The 16346-nt window shown below is 37.1% G+C and overlaps 1 long non-coding RNA gene across 3 annotated transcripts in view; it reads right to left on the bottom strand.

Annotated features, from left to right (window-relative positions):
* Positions 1 to 6037: 6037 nt before the first annotated feature.
* LOC111559535 overlaps positions 6038 to 16346 on the bottom strand; it is a 55254-nt gene continuing 44945 nt past the window's right edge. Inside the window, exons 7-9 of one of the 3 annotated variants that reach the window (XR_006594460.1) lie at positions 15244 to 15337; positions 13191 to 13259; positions 6038 to 7810 (exon numbers count right to left, since the gene is read on the bottom strand). This is a non-coding gene — a long non-coding RNA (uncharacterized LOC111559535). Of the gene's footprint in view, positions 7811 to 11650; positions 12487 to 13179; positions 13260 to 15243; positions 15338 to 16346 lie in introns of those variants that run through there. The other 2 variants (XR_006594459.1, XR_006594461.1) reach the window with 2 other exon arrangements.

Genomic DNA, 16346 nt, shown 5'->3' with positions numbered 1-16346 from the left:
TTTAGTTACTGTGACTAATACTGCTATGAACATTAGTGTACAAATTGTGTAGCATCATTTTAAGGATATGTTCAAAAGAAACAAGAAGAGGAGTGCCCGGCTGGCTCAGTCAGAAGAGCATGCAACTCTTGATGTCAGAGTAGTGAGTTCAAGCCCCATACTGGGTGTGGCAGTTACTTTAAAATAAATAAACTTAAAATTTAAAAAAAGAGATGAATAGAAGAAAAGGAAGCCAACATTTATTTAGTACCTACTATGTGTTCAGCAATGTCTTATGCTTCATACCAATGATCTCAATATATGAAAGCTTATGAGATAAGCTTCTGGTCATGTTCCTCACTCTGCCAGATGATGGCTGAAGTCCCGCCATTAGATATCACCAGAGTGAAATTTTTCTATACTTTATTTATCCATTATTTTCTATTTCATTTGAGTGTGTTCCTCAGATTCTGTCCTGAGAATGGGCTTAAAGTAGGCTTAAGTAGGTAGTGACCATGGGTGCACCAAAAACTGGAAAAGTAAAAGGAGAAAGGAAAAAGTCACCTCCATCAGGAAGGAAAGCTCATCAAAAAAGAGACAGGCAAGGCCTTGTTAGCTTCATGTGCTCAGGCTGGTTCTGCTTATAAACTTCCCTAAGCTGGAAGGGTAAGAGCAGCCAGGCTTCTTCCACAGTGTGCTGCAGTGATGACCAACCACATATATACACATGATAGTCTTACAAAGACATCTCAGACCCAGAGAGAGGTGTTCTGGTACGTGCGTAGGCCAGAGTATCATTTACTTGTACTGCTTTCAACCCTATGTGATCTGACAATTCTGTTTATAAACACACATGACACATACTTTTATTTATATACATATATAATGCTTTTTCCCCACAAGCTCCTTGGAGACAGGAATTATGTCTTATTTTCCTTTAACTCGCCTTTTATTTAGTAATACAGTATATGAAATCCAACAACAGTTTTCTCTTGGGGCTACTAACGTAATAGTTAAAATATCATCCTCAAGGGGAAATCTGAAGATTCTCAAGAGATGAATGATTATCATTAATCTTTCATCAAGCAAGAGCTCATTGCTAAGGCAGGTGTACAGAATGAGGCAGGACCTCCACTCTTCAAAACTCAGAATCCACCTGTGGTCATCAAAATTCTCTGAAGATGGTAGCACAGTGAAATAGAAAGAGGTTTCTTGGGCTCTGAGAAAATGAAGAGCTAAATTTTCAATCCTGGTACCACTACTTACTTAGCTGTGTGGTCACCTTTCTGTGTCTCAATTCCCTTTTCTGAAGCACAGCACAGGTAAATACAGACAACAATATTGTACTACAATCATCAAATTTACTAAAAGGTTAGAATTTAATTATTCCAACTATTAGAAAGAATAATTAGGTAAAATGATAGAGGTGCTAATTATTGCTACAGTGACAATCATATTACAATATATGTGTGTCAAATTAATGTTTTGTACACCTTAAGTTTATACAATGTCACATGTCAAATACATTTTAATGACAAAAAATATTAAAAATATCCATTTCACAGGGTTGTTGAATGGATTAAGTCAGGTTCTTTCTACCTCAGCACTACTGACATTTGGGACTAGGTGGAGGACTGTCCTGTGCATTATAGAATGTTTAGCAGCATCTCTAGCTGCTACACACCGAATGCCGGTAGAACTACGCCCCCCACCCTCCCAGGATGACAACCAAAACTGTCTACAGAGATTGCCAAAAATCCTGGAGGGCAAAACTGCCCCTAGCTGAGAATCAATGGATGAAATAAATTACATATGATGCATATAACAGACATAAAGGATTCAGAACTGAATAAGCACTCAATAAATCTTAGACACTATTGTTACATACTACTGGTGATAAATTAGAAATCAGTGTAGCATTGCAAAAAACCCCACAAAATGCTACAGAAAACTGAATTCCCTAAGGCTATAAGAATTCTCAGGAACATTGGATTCTCTCATTCCCTCTGAAGTTATTTGCTTGTATTTAGACTAGATGAAAAGGGGGAAATTCAGGTAGCTTTCCAACTGTAAGATAATTTTAATTTAGAGGCAGAACTAGATTTTTATAGTGGAAGTCCTCACTCCTTTTCCACTGAAATGACATTTGAAAGCTCTTTTAATTACTCAAATTTTCAGCTCATCACCAGTGTTATATTACCAACTACTGTGTCCAGATGGAATTTGGCACCCTAATGGGTCTTCTGTAAATTAAAGGTACTTCCTCATAAAGGAAATCTTAAAGATCCTCGGTCTGTATAAAATAAGAACTTATTAATGCTGTTAATAAACTGGAACAATTATGAATAATATTTTGAACACTACAATTTTGTCATGAATATAAAAGCTGATAATTCTAGGATTTTCTAAAATTGCTATTTATGAAATGTTTCATTATTTATATTAGTTTCTCTTTTCATTTTCCTACTAAAGCTTTTTTAGAAACAAGGGAATTCATAATACCAGACTAAATTTTCACTAGTGATATCATATCTGCTGAAAGCCAGATACAATCTATAGAGTTCAAAGTGTGGTCTTATATATTTGGACTCTAGCAAGAAAAGTGGTGATTTTTTCCTTCAGATGAATTCTATACTATTTTTTAAAGTTTTTTAAGTGTATGTATTTACTTTTTAGAGCAAGGGAGCGAGAGCAGGGGAAGGGCTTTGTCAGTGCAGAGCCCCACCTGGGGCTCAAATTCACCAACTGTGAGATTGTGACCTGAGCCGAAATGATAATTGGGCACTTAACCAACTCAGCCACCTTTGTGCCCCATACTAATTTATATGTTACACAGAAGAGTTACATTTAGAAAGGCAGTGGAGTACACTAAATAGAACAGCAGGTTACTTATTTATAACTATTTCCCCCCAAGTAGATAATTATAATAAAAACATGTAAATAAAGAAGGTAAGATAAAGAATAAGAGAGACTCGATGGGAGATTGTTAACACACCTAGAAACTAAAAGTGACTATGAATGTCTAGGCCCTCAACGTCCACTAGGCTTCTGTCCAAACCTTCTGTCAATATGCAAGTTCACCTGGAAATAAAAATCATCCTCCCTGCACCCCAGTAGTGGGAGAGTTTGCCGTTGAAAGGCTTATAGAATTGTCACTGACTGACATCATGGACAGCATTTTTAGCTATAAATTTTTTCAGAAACATTTATGTTATGGTCATTTTTTATGACCATTTTATGACCATTTTAAGGACACAACATGAAGTCAGTTACACAAGCGAGTCTGTTCTGTCTGGGAAACTGAAACTTGAAAATTACCAGGTTCTGATTTGCTTTAACTTACCCTGCATAGATAGAGTTTCTGAGAGCTTGTTCTTTTAGGACACTATGTTGGTCATTTATTGATCTCCAAGTTCAGTGTGATTGGTGAAACTATGGTGATTAATCCATATGGTCAAAAGGACAAGCAATTCCTGTATCAGTGACTATGGCTCATTGGCCTCCACAGCCTACATCTCCATGTCTCCCAGAAAGATTGGAACCTCTTCATTTCAAAGGTTGTTGAGAGGTAGCACTGATGAAATGATGGCAAAAGACTTTGGAACTCCTTTTTTTTTTTTTTTTTTACATTTATTATTTATTTTGAGAGAGAGAGAGAGCAGGGGAGGGGCAAAGAGAGAAGGAGAGAGAGAATCCCAAGCAGGCTCTGCACTGTCAGCACAGAGTCCAATGCAGGGCTCAAACTCACAACCTATGAGATCATGACCAGAGCCAAAACTAAGAATCAGATACTTAACCAACTGAACCACCCAGGTGCCTCAAGACTCTGGAACTCTTCTTTACATATGCAAAAATTATGTTTAAAGATATGTATAAAAATTGTCAAAATCATTTTTGGAACAAAGCATATCATGCTATTAAAGAAAATCAAATTGACAAGTATGTATCATGGTTTTCCCCTAAACAAATTTGACTGTCACAAAGCTTTACCTAAGAATATAAAATTTGCATTTTTTATAATAGCAAATTAAGCTGGGCATGATCCTGTTTTTACAAGAAAAAAATTATGTCTTATTTATTTTTTTTAATATTTTAATGTTTATTTATTTTTTGAGAGAGAGAGAGAGAGAGAGAGCAAGCCGGGGAGGGGCAGAGAGAGAGAGGGAGAGAGAAATCCCAAGCAGGATCTGCATTGAAAGTACTGAGCCAATGTGGGGCTCAATCTCATGAACTGTGAAATCATGACCTGACCAAAACCAGGAGTCAGATGCTTAGCCAACTGAGCCACCCAGAAACCCCAAAATTATATGTTTTCTATAGAAGTAAACTTCTATACTTCAGTTTCATTTGTAAACTAGAATGACAATAAAATACACCAACTTTTTCTGAAGTATATAGTATAATTTATGCAACATTTACATATAAATGCTATATAAAACATATATAAAAACATGGGCTCAATCCCTTGAACTATGAGAGCATGACCTGAGCCAATATTGAGTCTGATGCTCAACTGACTAAGCCACCCAGATGCCCCAAGAAATAGATGCCCCAAGAAATGAACCTCAGGGGCTGAGCACTTAATCACTGGGCTGGGTGTGTAACTGGATGGTTTTATAATTGTTTTAAGAGGAGTTGCCTTTTACAGTGTGTCCATTTGCTTCTCTGGTTAAGGTGAACTGGTATTTATCACAAAGGAGGTGTTATTTTCCTTCTTTTTCTTCATTTTTTCAGAATCCATTGAGAGGACTATTCATTATAGGAATGTAACATAAGTAGGTATCAAGGGGATGGAAGGACAGAAGGAAATCTTTTCTTCTCTTTTTCTTTTGAGATTCAACAAAGTCAGAATCTATTTCATGAATTGCCATGACCTCTATTGAAATGCTTAAATATGGCCACCAAGGGTCCCCCAGGAGAATGTGACACATCATGCATGAGAGAAAAAGTTTAATGCCAATGCCTACTGCTTGGTGGGAGATGGGCCACTGTGCAGATGAAACTGGAAGGTTGCCTTACCTACCCATCATAGGATTTCTGGACTTCTTGCTAACTTCAACACTTAAAAAGACGTGTGAGTTTATTTGTATCCCAAGAAGTAGGTGAAAAGAGACATAAAAGTTGTATATGTATGTTTGCATGAACACTGAATAAAAGCTTAGGTGATATATGTCATAATCATTTTATGCCATAAATGTCTAAACTTTTAAAATATTTTTTTCAAAACAAACAAACAAAAGGAATGCATCCTATGAAGTAAAGTGGCTTTCTGACTCCATTCCACAAATGTTTTTGGAAAGCCTATAGTGTTCCAGCTCTTTGCCAGGAAAGGGGAAAAGTGAACAGGACAGAATTCTGCTACAACTTTTAAAGAAAGGGCTTCTTGGATCTAAATTGCTACTTAAATGGACAAAGCAAAGTATTAGTTGCCTGAGCCCAGAGGAAATTACCAGCATCAGTGTTTCTTTCATTTATTCTGGATTCCCGTTAACCCTGCAAAATCTGCAGTAACTCCCTAAATCTCTTTCACCTCCCCTTCTTTTGCCCCCACTGCAGGCCTGCATTCTTTTCCCGTCCCTGGTTTTGGGACTGAAAACAAAATCTTCTCAGAGATCATTACATATAGTCAAAAAGATACCCTGTTAGGAACAGAAAAACACTCCCATCAGGTAACTTTAAACATTTGACCCATAACCAGCTCCCTCCACCAGTACTTCACCAGAAGATAATATTCTTATAAATCCTATGAGTTTTACGTATCTTATTAAGTGCCACAGCACACTGCATTTCATTTTTTGTGTTAGGAGCATTAATATTTAAGGTGTGAATATATAAAACAATTTTTAAAACTCTATCTTGGCAATTTTTTCTTAAAAAAAAACCAAACAAACAAGGGCATCTGAGTGGCTCAGCCAGGTAACTGTCCAGCTCTTGATTTCACCTCATGTCATGATCTCACAGCATGAATTCAAGCCCAGTGTCGGCCTCTATGCTGACAGCATGAAGGCTGCTTGGGATTCTCCTTCTCCCTCTCTCTCTCTCTGCCCCTCCCCCTGCTTGTGTGTGCCTTCCGGCTCTCTCTCTTTCTCTCTCTCTCTCTCAAAAGTAAATAAATAAATATTAACAAACAAACAAACACTAGAAGCCTCCAAAATGGGAGTGTCTCAGTCCTCTGTTTCTCCAGAAGACTCTGCAAACTCCTCACTCCTCTCAGAGGCCAGGCAGAGGCATATGAGGAGCCCAGCAGGTTCTCGCACAATTTGACAAATGTCAAATCCCCAAGGCTGAGCAGGAGCTCCACTCCTCATGCCCCTCAGGGCCCACAGGGGTGCTTCATCTTGTTACTGTCAGATGACCTGCATGCCCTCAACACTACGGGGGAATAGAAACCTTGAACCTTTCTGCACCTGCTAGTGCTTGGCACTGTGGGAACCCGGCAACTGACAGCTCCTTGGAGCACAGCCAGGCAGTGGAACACCCAGTCCCACGCTGCAGGCTCATGGCCAGGCTCAGAGCCAGCCACCAGCTGTAACTACACTGCTATATTTTTCAAGACCCGCTTTGCTCGTGATTCTACTTGTTCTTAGGAATTCTTTTTGTTAACACCTATTAAATAATAAGGCAAATGACTCTTGGAAATTATTTTTCTGGTCCAAAACAGAGTAGGGAAAAAGAGCCCATCAGATTATTCATGTCGTATCTTCCTTGCTTTTGAGAAAGCGAAGATTAAAAAAAATTATGCAAAATAAATTTAGATTTAAGGATCGGAGAAAAAGTGTAGACCTCTATTCAATCATCTGAATGTATTCACACACAAACCCAAACAAATTTGAGGCTTGTAACAATCTGAATAATTCAAGAAAAATGGACTATTTCTGCAATCTGTTTCTATGTTCATGCATACTTAATTTATTTTTTCTTTTTTTCATTCATACTTAATTTTAAAATATACTTTCGCTTGGCTATGTAAGAAAACAAACCTTAGACTGTCTCATTTTAAAATTTATTGTCTATCAGACAGCATGGCACAGGGTTAGAGCTCCTCTGCTGGGAGCGGAGCTCATTTGTAAAATGGGGGAAACAAGAGTTTCCATTACATAGGATTGTTGTGAGAATTAAATGAGTTCATGTAAGGAAAAAATGCATGCCTGACATAGAATAAGACATAGAGTAAGAGCTCAATAAGTGATGGTGTGTATGTGTGTGTGTGTGCGTGCGCGCACACACATTTCAAATTTCACATCCTCACATTAGTGATTTCCTGAAGACTGAACTGGTCCTTCCATGATTTTTTTTTTTTTTACAAGAAAACATGAAGTGTGTATGGGATAATTCTTTATGGCTTTTTAAATGCACATCTCCTCAACCATATTTAGTTTTTATTTATTTACTTCCTTCAAAAGAAAGAGAAAATAAAGCTCAACAATAAGAAAACAACAACCCTTTTAAAAACTAAGCCAAACATCTGAGCAATACTACACTAAAGAAGATATACAGATGGCCAATAAGCATATGAAAAGATGCTCATCATCATTTGTCATTAGGGAATTGCAAATGAAAACAACCATGATATACCACTTCTCACCCTTTAGAATGGCTAAAATCCAAAAAAACTGACAACACCAATCACTGGTGACGATTGCTGGTGGGAATGCAAAGTGGTACGGCCACACTGAAATATTTGGCATTGTCTTACAAAGCTAAACATAGTCTTACTATATAATCTAGCAATCACACTTCAAGGTATTTACCCAACTGACTGGAAAACTTCAGTCCACACAAAAATATCCATGCAAATGTTTATAGTAGTTTTATTCACAATTGCCAAAACCTGGAAGTAAACAAGGTATACTTAAATCAGTGAATGGATAAACAAACTGTGGTACATCTACAAAATACAAGACATGAATGGACTGTAAATGCATATTGTTATTGAAAGAAGCCAATGTGAAAGCCTATGTACTACATGATTTCAATTACGCATATTTTGGAAAAACGTAACTATATACAGATGGTAATCGATCAGTGGTTGCCAGAAATTTGGGATGAGGAGGGGAAGGCTTAAATAGTATGAAAATTAATAAAACTCACTTAAAATGGAGTGGGGAGGCCAGAAGGGAGAGCTCTCATGTCCCACCACTACTCATCAAATGCGGTCCCAAACAAGAAGAGACCTACCTAACACTCCTCACAGGAAGAAGCCTATACCCTACTACCCCAGCAGGGGAAGAAAGATGTTCTCCTTGTCCAGCAACAGCCCAGCCAATGTAGGACTGTCAAAACACAGTCAATGAAAAGTCACTAAACTTGGAACTCCCAGTTTACTCCAATGGACTTTTTGTTTATAACAGCCCCTCCCAACTCCCCCATCCCTTTCCTCTATAAATGAGGACTCCAGATTTGCCTGTGGTTTTGCCATAGCATGCATGTCCTGAATTGCAATTCTCTGTTATTCCTGAGTAAATCCATTTTACTGGTAAAATAACTCACAGTTTTATTTTTAAGGTTAACAATAGGTAAAACAAGGAATATTTTTAGGGTGGTGAAGCTGTTAAGTATATAAACTTTTTTTTAATGTTTATTTATTTATTTTGAGAGAGAGAGCATAGCAGGGGATGGGCAGAGAAAGAGGGAGAGAAAGAATCCCAAGCAGGCTCCATGCTGTCAGCACACAGCCCCACACAGGGTTAAATTCCAGACTGTGAGATCATGATCCGAGCCAAAATCAAGAATCAACACTCAACCAACTGAGCTACCCAGGTGTCCCCAGTATGTGAACTTTTAAAAAATCATTTAGGAGATGGGGGATGGGGAGGAACTCCAGAATGGAATGCAGCATGTGACAAGAGATTCTAAATGTATTACAAATGTATGAAACCATCTCACTGGAAGTAGTGGGAAGAAAAGGTTCTGGACTAAGTAGCTCTGGAAATGAGTGGAGTCCAAAAAACTAATAGTAGAAGAGCCAACATGAAGTACACCTCTGGCTGATAAATTGTATCCCATGGGATACAGATGAACAATTCTGAAATCACTATACATCTACAATGGAGATGAAAAATTAAGTAAACAGATGGTGGAAGTCAGCTTTCTCACTGTTGATGTGGGAAGTTACAGATAAGCAAGGGAAGAGGTTAGAATGATCCATGTGGTAATGAATCAGAATTAGAGACACCAGTTCAAACTCATGTTTAGCTTAATAAAGATACAGATGCTTGCATACAGAATATTTATGTAAAGTTAGTATACATGCATATATTTTCTTGCTCTGTCAGCTGAGACAGTCTAGAAGCCAGGACATCTCAGTAGCAACCAACACACCCTAGCACCTAGATCTTGGTTTGTAATACTATTCCTTAATAAAAGAAACCAGGATTCCTTTTAGGACTGAGGCAGGAAATGTATAAGATGAGTGTGGAGCATCCTGTAGTACCAGAAAGGAAGTGCTTAAAAAAACAAACAACAACAACCAAAACCCACAGTGAATGGGGTATTTCAAAGGGACACAATAATCAGGTGTAAGAGCCCCTCCAGTGACTAAAGCTGGAACAGTCTGTCAATAAAATAACTAAAAACCAATTGAATTGTAACCCAAGTATAAAATAAATATGCAAGAGTCCATACTGACGTAAAGAAATAATTGGATAAATTAACAGGGGAGAATAGACAAATTTCCTGTACAGAAGAATTCCAAATAATTTATGAAAATACTTTACTTTTAAGGAAGTAGAGTTCAACTCTTTACTCCTTTTAGTGTAGGTTGTACATGATGGCTTGCTTCCAAAGAGCACAGTATTGAAGGGAAAAAAGAGTAACATTACAAAGAAGGAACCTGACAAACACTATCTCACCCAGGCGATCAAGGTCAACACCAACAGTGATAGATCATGTTGATAGTAGATACCCTTGATATTATGGATGAAAATGGTACTTTACCTCTGGGTCCTGTTCCAAAAATCCATAACCCTGGTTTAATTAGGAAAACAAACCCCAAACTCTCAAAGTCATCAAAAATAAGGAAAATCTGAGAAGCTATCACAGCCAAGAGGAGCCTAAGGAGACACAAGAACTAAATAAAATGTGTTATACTGGATGACAGCTTGGAGCAGAAAAAGATCATTAGGTAAAAACTGGGGAAATCTGAATGAAGTATGTATTTTAGTTAGTAACTATGTATTGATATTTGTTCATTAGTTGTGGCAAATGTACCATACTAATGTAGGATGTTAATAATAGTGGAATCTGAGTATGGGCTATACAGGACCTCTCTGTAGTATCTTCACAATTTTTCTGTAAATCTAAAATTGCTTTAATATAAAAATTCAAATTTTTATTTAAAAACTAAGGAAAATTTTTTTATTGATCTGTGGCACATTTTCCATGTAACAACAAATTATTAACAACTTGAAAATTTAGTAATATTTAATAACAATATCTCAAGCCCAGTCAGGTTCTTTTATCTCACGTTTAGTATTTTCAACATTAATACTCTTTAGGGGTGCCTCGGTGGCTTAGTTGGCTAAGCATCCAACTCTGGATTTTGGCTCAGATCATGATCTCATGGTTCATGAATTCAAGTCCCACATGAGGCTCTACCCTGACAGTGTGGAGCCTGGTTGGGATTCTCTCTCCCTCTCTCTCTGCCACTCCCCCGTTTGCATACTCCCTCTCTCTCAAAATGAATAAACTTTTAAAAAGTTATGGGGCGCCTGAGTGGCGCAGTCGGTTGAGCGTCCGACTTCAGCCAGGTCACGATCTCACGGTCCGTGAGTTCGAGCCCCGCGTCGGGCTCTGGGCTGATGGCTCGGAGCCTGGAGCCTGTTTCCGATTCTGTGTCTCCCTCTCTCTCTGCCCCTCCCCCGTTCATGCTCTGTCTCTCTCTGTCCCAAAAATAAAAAGTTAATATTCTTCAGATTTATTATTCTCAATTACTTCTTTTGCAAAGGTGACCATAGGATCTAGGTCTTAAAACATAAAACTTCAAAAGTCTGAAAAATGGCCTCAAAATGGGTTATTCTATGACCTTAGAAAAACTTCCTACCCGCAATGGGAAATAAATCATATAAAAAGCAATAGTCAATGGATATTTCTTTAAAATAAATCAAAACAAAATCTAACCCTACTATATTTCTTTTTTTAAATTTTTTTTAAAGTTTATTTATTTCTGAGAGAGAGAGAGACAGCATGTGAGTGAAAGAAGGGCAGAGACAGAGGGAGACACAGAATCTGAAGCTGTACTGACAGCCCAGAGCCTGATGCAGGGCTTGAACTCACGAACTGTGAGATCATGACCTGATCCAAAGTTGGACACTTAACCAACTGAGCCACGCAGGTGCCCCAGAATTAATTTTTCTTTTCTTTCTTTCTTTCTTCTTCTTTCTTTTCTTTCTTTCCTTTCTTTCTTTCTTTCTTTCTTTTCTTTCTTTCTTTTCTTTCTTTCTTTCTTTCTTTCTTTCTTTCTTTCTTTCTTTCTTTCTTTCTTTTCTTTCCCTTCTTTCTTTCTTTCTCTCTCTCTCTTTCTTTCTTTCTTTTCTTTCTTTTTTAGTTTATTTATTTTGAGAGAGAGAGAGAGAAACAGAGAGAAAGAGAGCAAGCGTGAGCACAAGTGGGAGTGGGGGGTGGGCAGAGAGAGGCAGAGAGAGAATCCCAAGTAGGCTCTGCACCGTCGGCACAGAGCCCAATGTAGGGCCTGAACTCACAACCGTTAGATCATGACCTGAGCCAAAACCAAGAGTCGGATGCTTAACCGACTGAGCCACCCAGGCAGCCCCCTACTAAATTTCTTGATCCCATGAAAGATGGCAAGGAAAATAAAATCTGCATGTTCCCTTGTCAACTCAGGACCATCAAATTGGGCTGCAGTTATTCAATAACCTGTAGCTATTATTAGGAAAATGGAGTGAGTTTAAGCCCCATGTTGGGCTCTGTGCTGACAGCTCAGAGCCTGGACCCTGCTTCAGATTCTGTGTCTCCTTCTCTCTCTGCCCCTCCTCCACTCAGGCTCTGTCTCTCTCTCTATGTCTCTCTCTCTCTCTCTCAAAAATAAATAAACATTAAAAAAAATTTTTTTAATAAAAAAAAACTTCTGGCATCAATCATGCCGAAGTTTACAAGTAATATTAGCTTCTCATTATAAAAGTTGTATGGCTTAAAAATAAAAGTGAATTTGGCCACAGAGTGGTGACAAAGTTTTACTCCTGTTGTATTATGTAAAAAAACATTTAGATTCTAAAAAAATATTGGATTAAAACATGCAACTTTAGGGTCTATTCTCTATGGCCTCTAGGAAAATATTTTACTTAAATAATTATATTCTATTGGTATAATTCCCTTTCCATCTCTCCATTCACTCTGTTCTCTCATTCTTATACTATAGTTACCATTACTGATTTTTCAGCTTTAAATATTTACACGGATTGCTATGAACTCACAAAAAGCTGTCACATTTCACTCACAGAAAAGTATTCTGGAAGTAGTTGAAGTTGATCAGCCATGGCTTTTACATCTCTATTAGAAAATGTGTAGTAAAACATGTTTTAAAAACATAGTATTTTCTTTGTGGGACAACTTATATTAGAAGACATTGAGGCATAAAACATGCATCTCTGTTGCTCACTTGATTGTACCTGTCTTGTTTTCCAATATGAATCAAACTCACTTGTGTATCCAGGATAAACTAAATGCAGGAAATTAATTAGTATTGAGTCCTTAATGTGCTAAGCTTTGTGTTCTTTTTCTCATTTAACTCTCTCATTATCCTTATAAGGTAATTATTATTAAACCATTTTATTCTTGAGGAAAATAGGTTTCAAAAGAATCTTTAAGAGACCTATCTATAGCTTTACATCTAGCACAGGTAGACCTGGGTTAGATCTAATTGATCCCAAGACCATTCTCTTTCACTACATTGGTGTGGGGCAAAATGTCAGTCAGTGAGCTAAAATCATTGAGAATAGGAAATTGTAGAATTAATTTCCTTCATATTCTTTAACAAGAGATCTTAACTGAGAAAAAAAAATTAAGTTTTTACTGCGTATTACCAGTGAAATAATTTAAACTGGAAAAGTCAACTGGCCTCTTAACATCACACAGGTTTTTTGGCATTTAGCAAAAAAGATTCTGTATGGTTATTCCCTTGAGTCCCAAGAGGTCTGTGCTATAGGACCAAAAGTAAGTAAAGAGAGAATTAAGGAGAAATACCTTCTTCTTACCCTTCCCAGTTGATGGGGGCAACTCTCATCCAAAAATTGAGGCCAGTGCTCAAACCAATGTTCCAAGGCCTATGAATGGCAGAGAGGGTAAAGGTTAAATTATGGGTATGGAGAGTAATGAAAGTGTTTTGCTCTTGAGCATGGAAGTCCACATTATCTGTATCTAAGGACACATACAGGGTTTTGTTTTAGAACACTGCACAGAAATATTTAAGCTTATAGCTTCTAAAAATAAGACAAACTTTAAATTCTTTTATTTCTTATTTTTTTGAGAGAGCATGAGCAGGGAAGAGGAGCAGAGGGAGAGAATCCCAAGCAGGCTCCATGCACAACGCCAAGCCCGATGTACAGCTCGATCCCATGACCCTGGGATTGTGACCAGAGCTGAAATCAAGAGTTGGATGCTCAACTGACTGAGCCACCCAGGTGTCCCTAAATTCTTTTTGTAATCTTTGGAATGGTTGGGACTGCACTGCATGCTTCCAGGCTATCTAATTAACAGTGTTGCACACAAATAGACTTGTATTTTCAAATGCTATTGGCCATATATTTGTATTTTCTATTCAACTAGAAAGTGCTAGTCATTAAATCATTATGAGAACTACCCTTCAGGCATATTTCTGCATATGAAAACTGCTCTCTTAGCATTGGTCCTTAGGTTTTATCAAACTATCTTCATTTTTTTTTCTGTAAAATTCTACATTGATAGCATTTGCTTATTAACACTTAGTATTAAGTTATGTTGGGATTTATTTTAAACATTTTTATGTGCTACACTTAAAAACAAATGGTAGGTTTACAAAATGCTTTTAACTCTTGATAAATTTAAAAATTTATGGGTAAAAAAAGAGAATATGAAAGACATTTGGGTATAGGTTATTCATATGGCAATTTACTTCCAGTCACTGAAAAACCTTCAGTGCTATAATAGATTTTTTAATGTTAATGTATAATAAAGTTTAAATAAGTGTAAATAAATTAACATATTTCAGATAAGTGCTAAACTTGACAAATAATTTTACCTTTCTACTTTTCATGCATTTAATTACCCATCTCTTAGGAAGGATTCTTATGGAGGACATTTCAGAATCACCTATATTTTGTATAAATTAATTCTAATTTCACCACTTTTTGGTTCCTGATCCATTTCTATTCCTGAGTCCTCAACCACTGATATTTGTCGGAATTTGTCAAATTCCTCAGATGCAGGGGAATAAGAGAGAAGGTTCATATCTTATGTTTAAATAACCACATTTCTTTCTTACTACTGAATTATCACCAGTAACTGGGTGCTCTTTATTTCTTCTTCTTCTTTTCATTATAAAATAATTTTATAGAAAAGATTGGGTTTATAGTAATAGAGCAGAAAGGGCCTGAAACACATCATTCTACAAACTAGTCTAAGAAAATTACATTAAATCAGAAATGAATACCTAAATAAATACATTTCCAAAAATAAACAATGGTAATTTTAACGATGAGTTCATGCTTTTAGGTATGCCTGATTTCTATGCACTATTTTAGGAGGATCACAGGGGGACCAATTCGTGTATTGATGTACCTCAGTGGGAATACCTCTAAACCAGGAAAATTTAAGCTCTACCATCTAAGAGCAAAGAATTATTTAGTATTGATATCAACTTTAACACCTGCAGCAGTGATTTCCAAGTATTCTTGGAATCTTCACTATTTTTCATCTCTAGCCTAATTTTAAGAAATAAATTATGCTGATTCCACCAAGTGTTCACCCTTGTTACTCCATCAGAAGAGTCACAGAGAACACAATTCTCCTCATTATGTGTCTAATACATGGTACAGGGAAATATGCAGTCAGTCAGTAAGAATGAGTACTTTTTATCCTCCCCAGTGTCTAGTTCTTTGATCTGACAAGTGTAAAACAAGCAAAAGTTAAATTATAGACATTAAATTAGAAGTTAATATTAACTTTCAGTCTTTTTTCTGAATAATATTCTGACCAAATTAAAAAAAATAGGAATCAATGCATTATATTTATATACAGCACCTTTGGGACATATAATCAAATTTAACTCACTTCAGTGAATATTTATCAGGTGTCCACCATGTGTAAGGGGCCTCTTACACAGAAAGTCAGAGGGTCCTTTGGCCCAGGCCTCACGTGACGCACACTGATAAGACAGAAAGAAGACAGTCACTGATCAATGTTAAACTTATGTCCAGTTACCAGACCACATCAACTGAAGTACACTATGAGTTCAGCTTTTTAGAAATCCTATGATCATCTTACTAACAACACAGTTCCTTTGGGAACTGTTGTGGGAATGTATGTGTTTTATTTGCATCCACCTGTCTAATGCAACACTTGAAATATGCCACAATTTTGTGACCTTGCCATTTCTTCAGTTTTTAATATATTGAGGGCCTCAAAAAAATGCAAATGGCCCTGGCCTTTCTGAAGATCTGAAAGGTTCTACAGAACATCATGCTAACCTCTGAGGACAAAACACAGTCTCTTTTCTCAAAGAGCTTACTGTTAGCAGGAAAAAAAAAAAAAAGAAACAAAAACAAAAATACCTAGTATAGATGATAGTTTAAGAGCCCTTTAGAGATATACATAGCCATGAGACTCAATGGCACCAAAGATCATTTTCAGGTCAGATTTAGAATGGTTTCAAGAGGACATGTCTTGAAGATGGATCTTGAAAGACAAGGAGCCACTGACAATATGAAATGAATGAGAAAGACATGATGAGAGAAGCATTTTTAGGAACAGCACTGTTGGGTCAGTGTGTGAAAAGTAGAGAAGGAAGTAAACGTGGAAAATCAGATTGGGACCATGTAGTGCAGTCTACTACTATCATTGGTAAAAATAAATCATGATGGGGCTTTGAGCAAGAAAGTAACATCACTGCATTGCATTTTAGGAAAATAAAACTGAAATAAATATACACAGTGGCTCAAGAGAACAGGAAGAGATGATATGGGATACCTGTGAGGAGGTGGCCACAGCAACCCTAAGCCCGAGGGTTCATCACTCTGCCAACCAAAAGAATTTCCTTTCTCTTCAGTCCTGAAGACCCCTTCCTTGTAATACTCTCTCCACCTGCTTCCCAAGCTCTAAGCTTACCTTCAGGGGATAATCAAAAGCAACGCTTTTTGTTCATTGTTTTGAAATAT

This window comes from Felis catus, chromosome A2 (assembly GCF_018350175.1).
Source record: "Felis catus isolate Fca126 chromosome A2, F.catus_Fca126_mat1.0, whole genome shotgun sequence".
Classification (NCBI taxonomy): Eukaryota; Metazoa; Chordata; class Mammalia; order Carnivora; family Felidae; genus Felis; species Felis catus.
The sequence above is the reverse complement of the archived record's forward strand: the minus strand, read 5'-3'. Positions and strand labels throughout refer to the sequence as shown.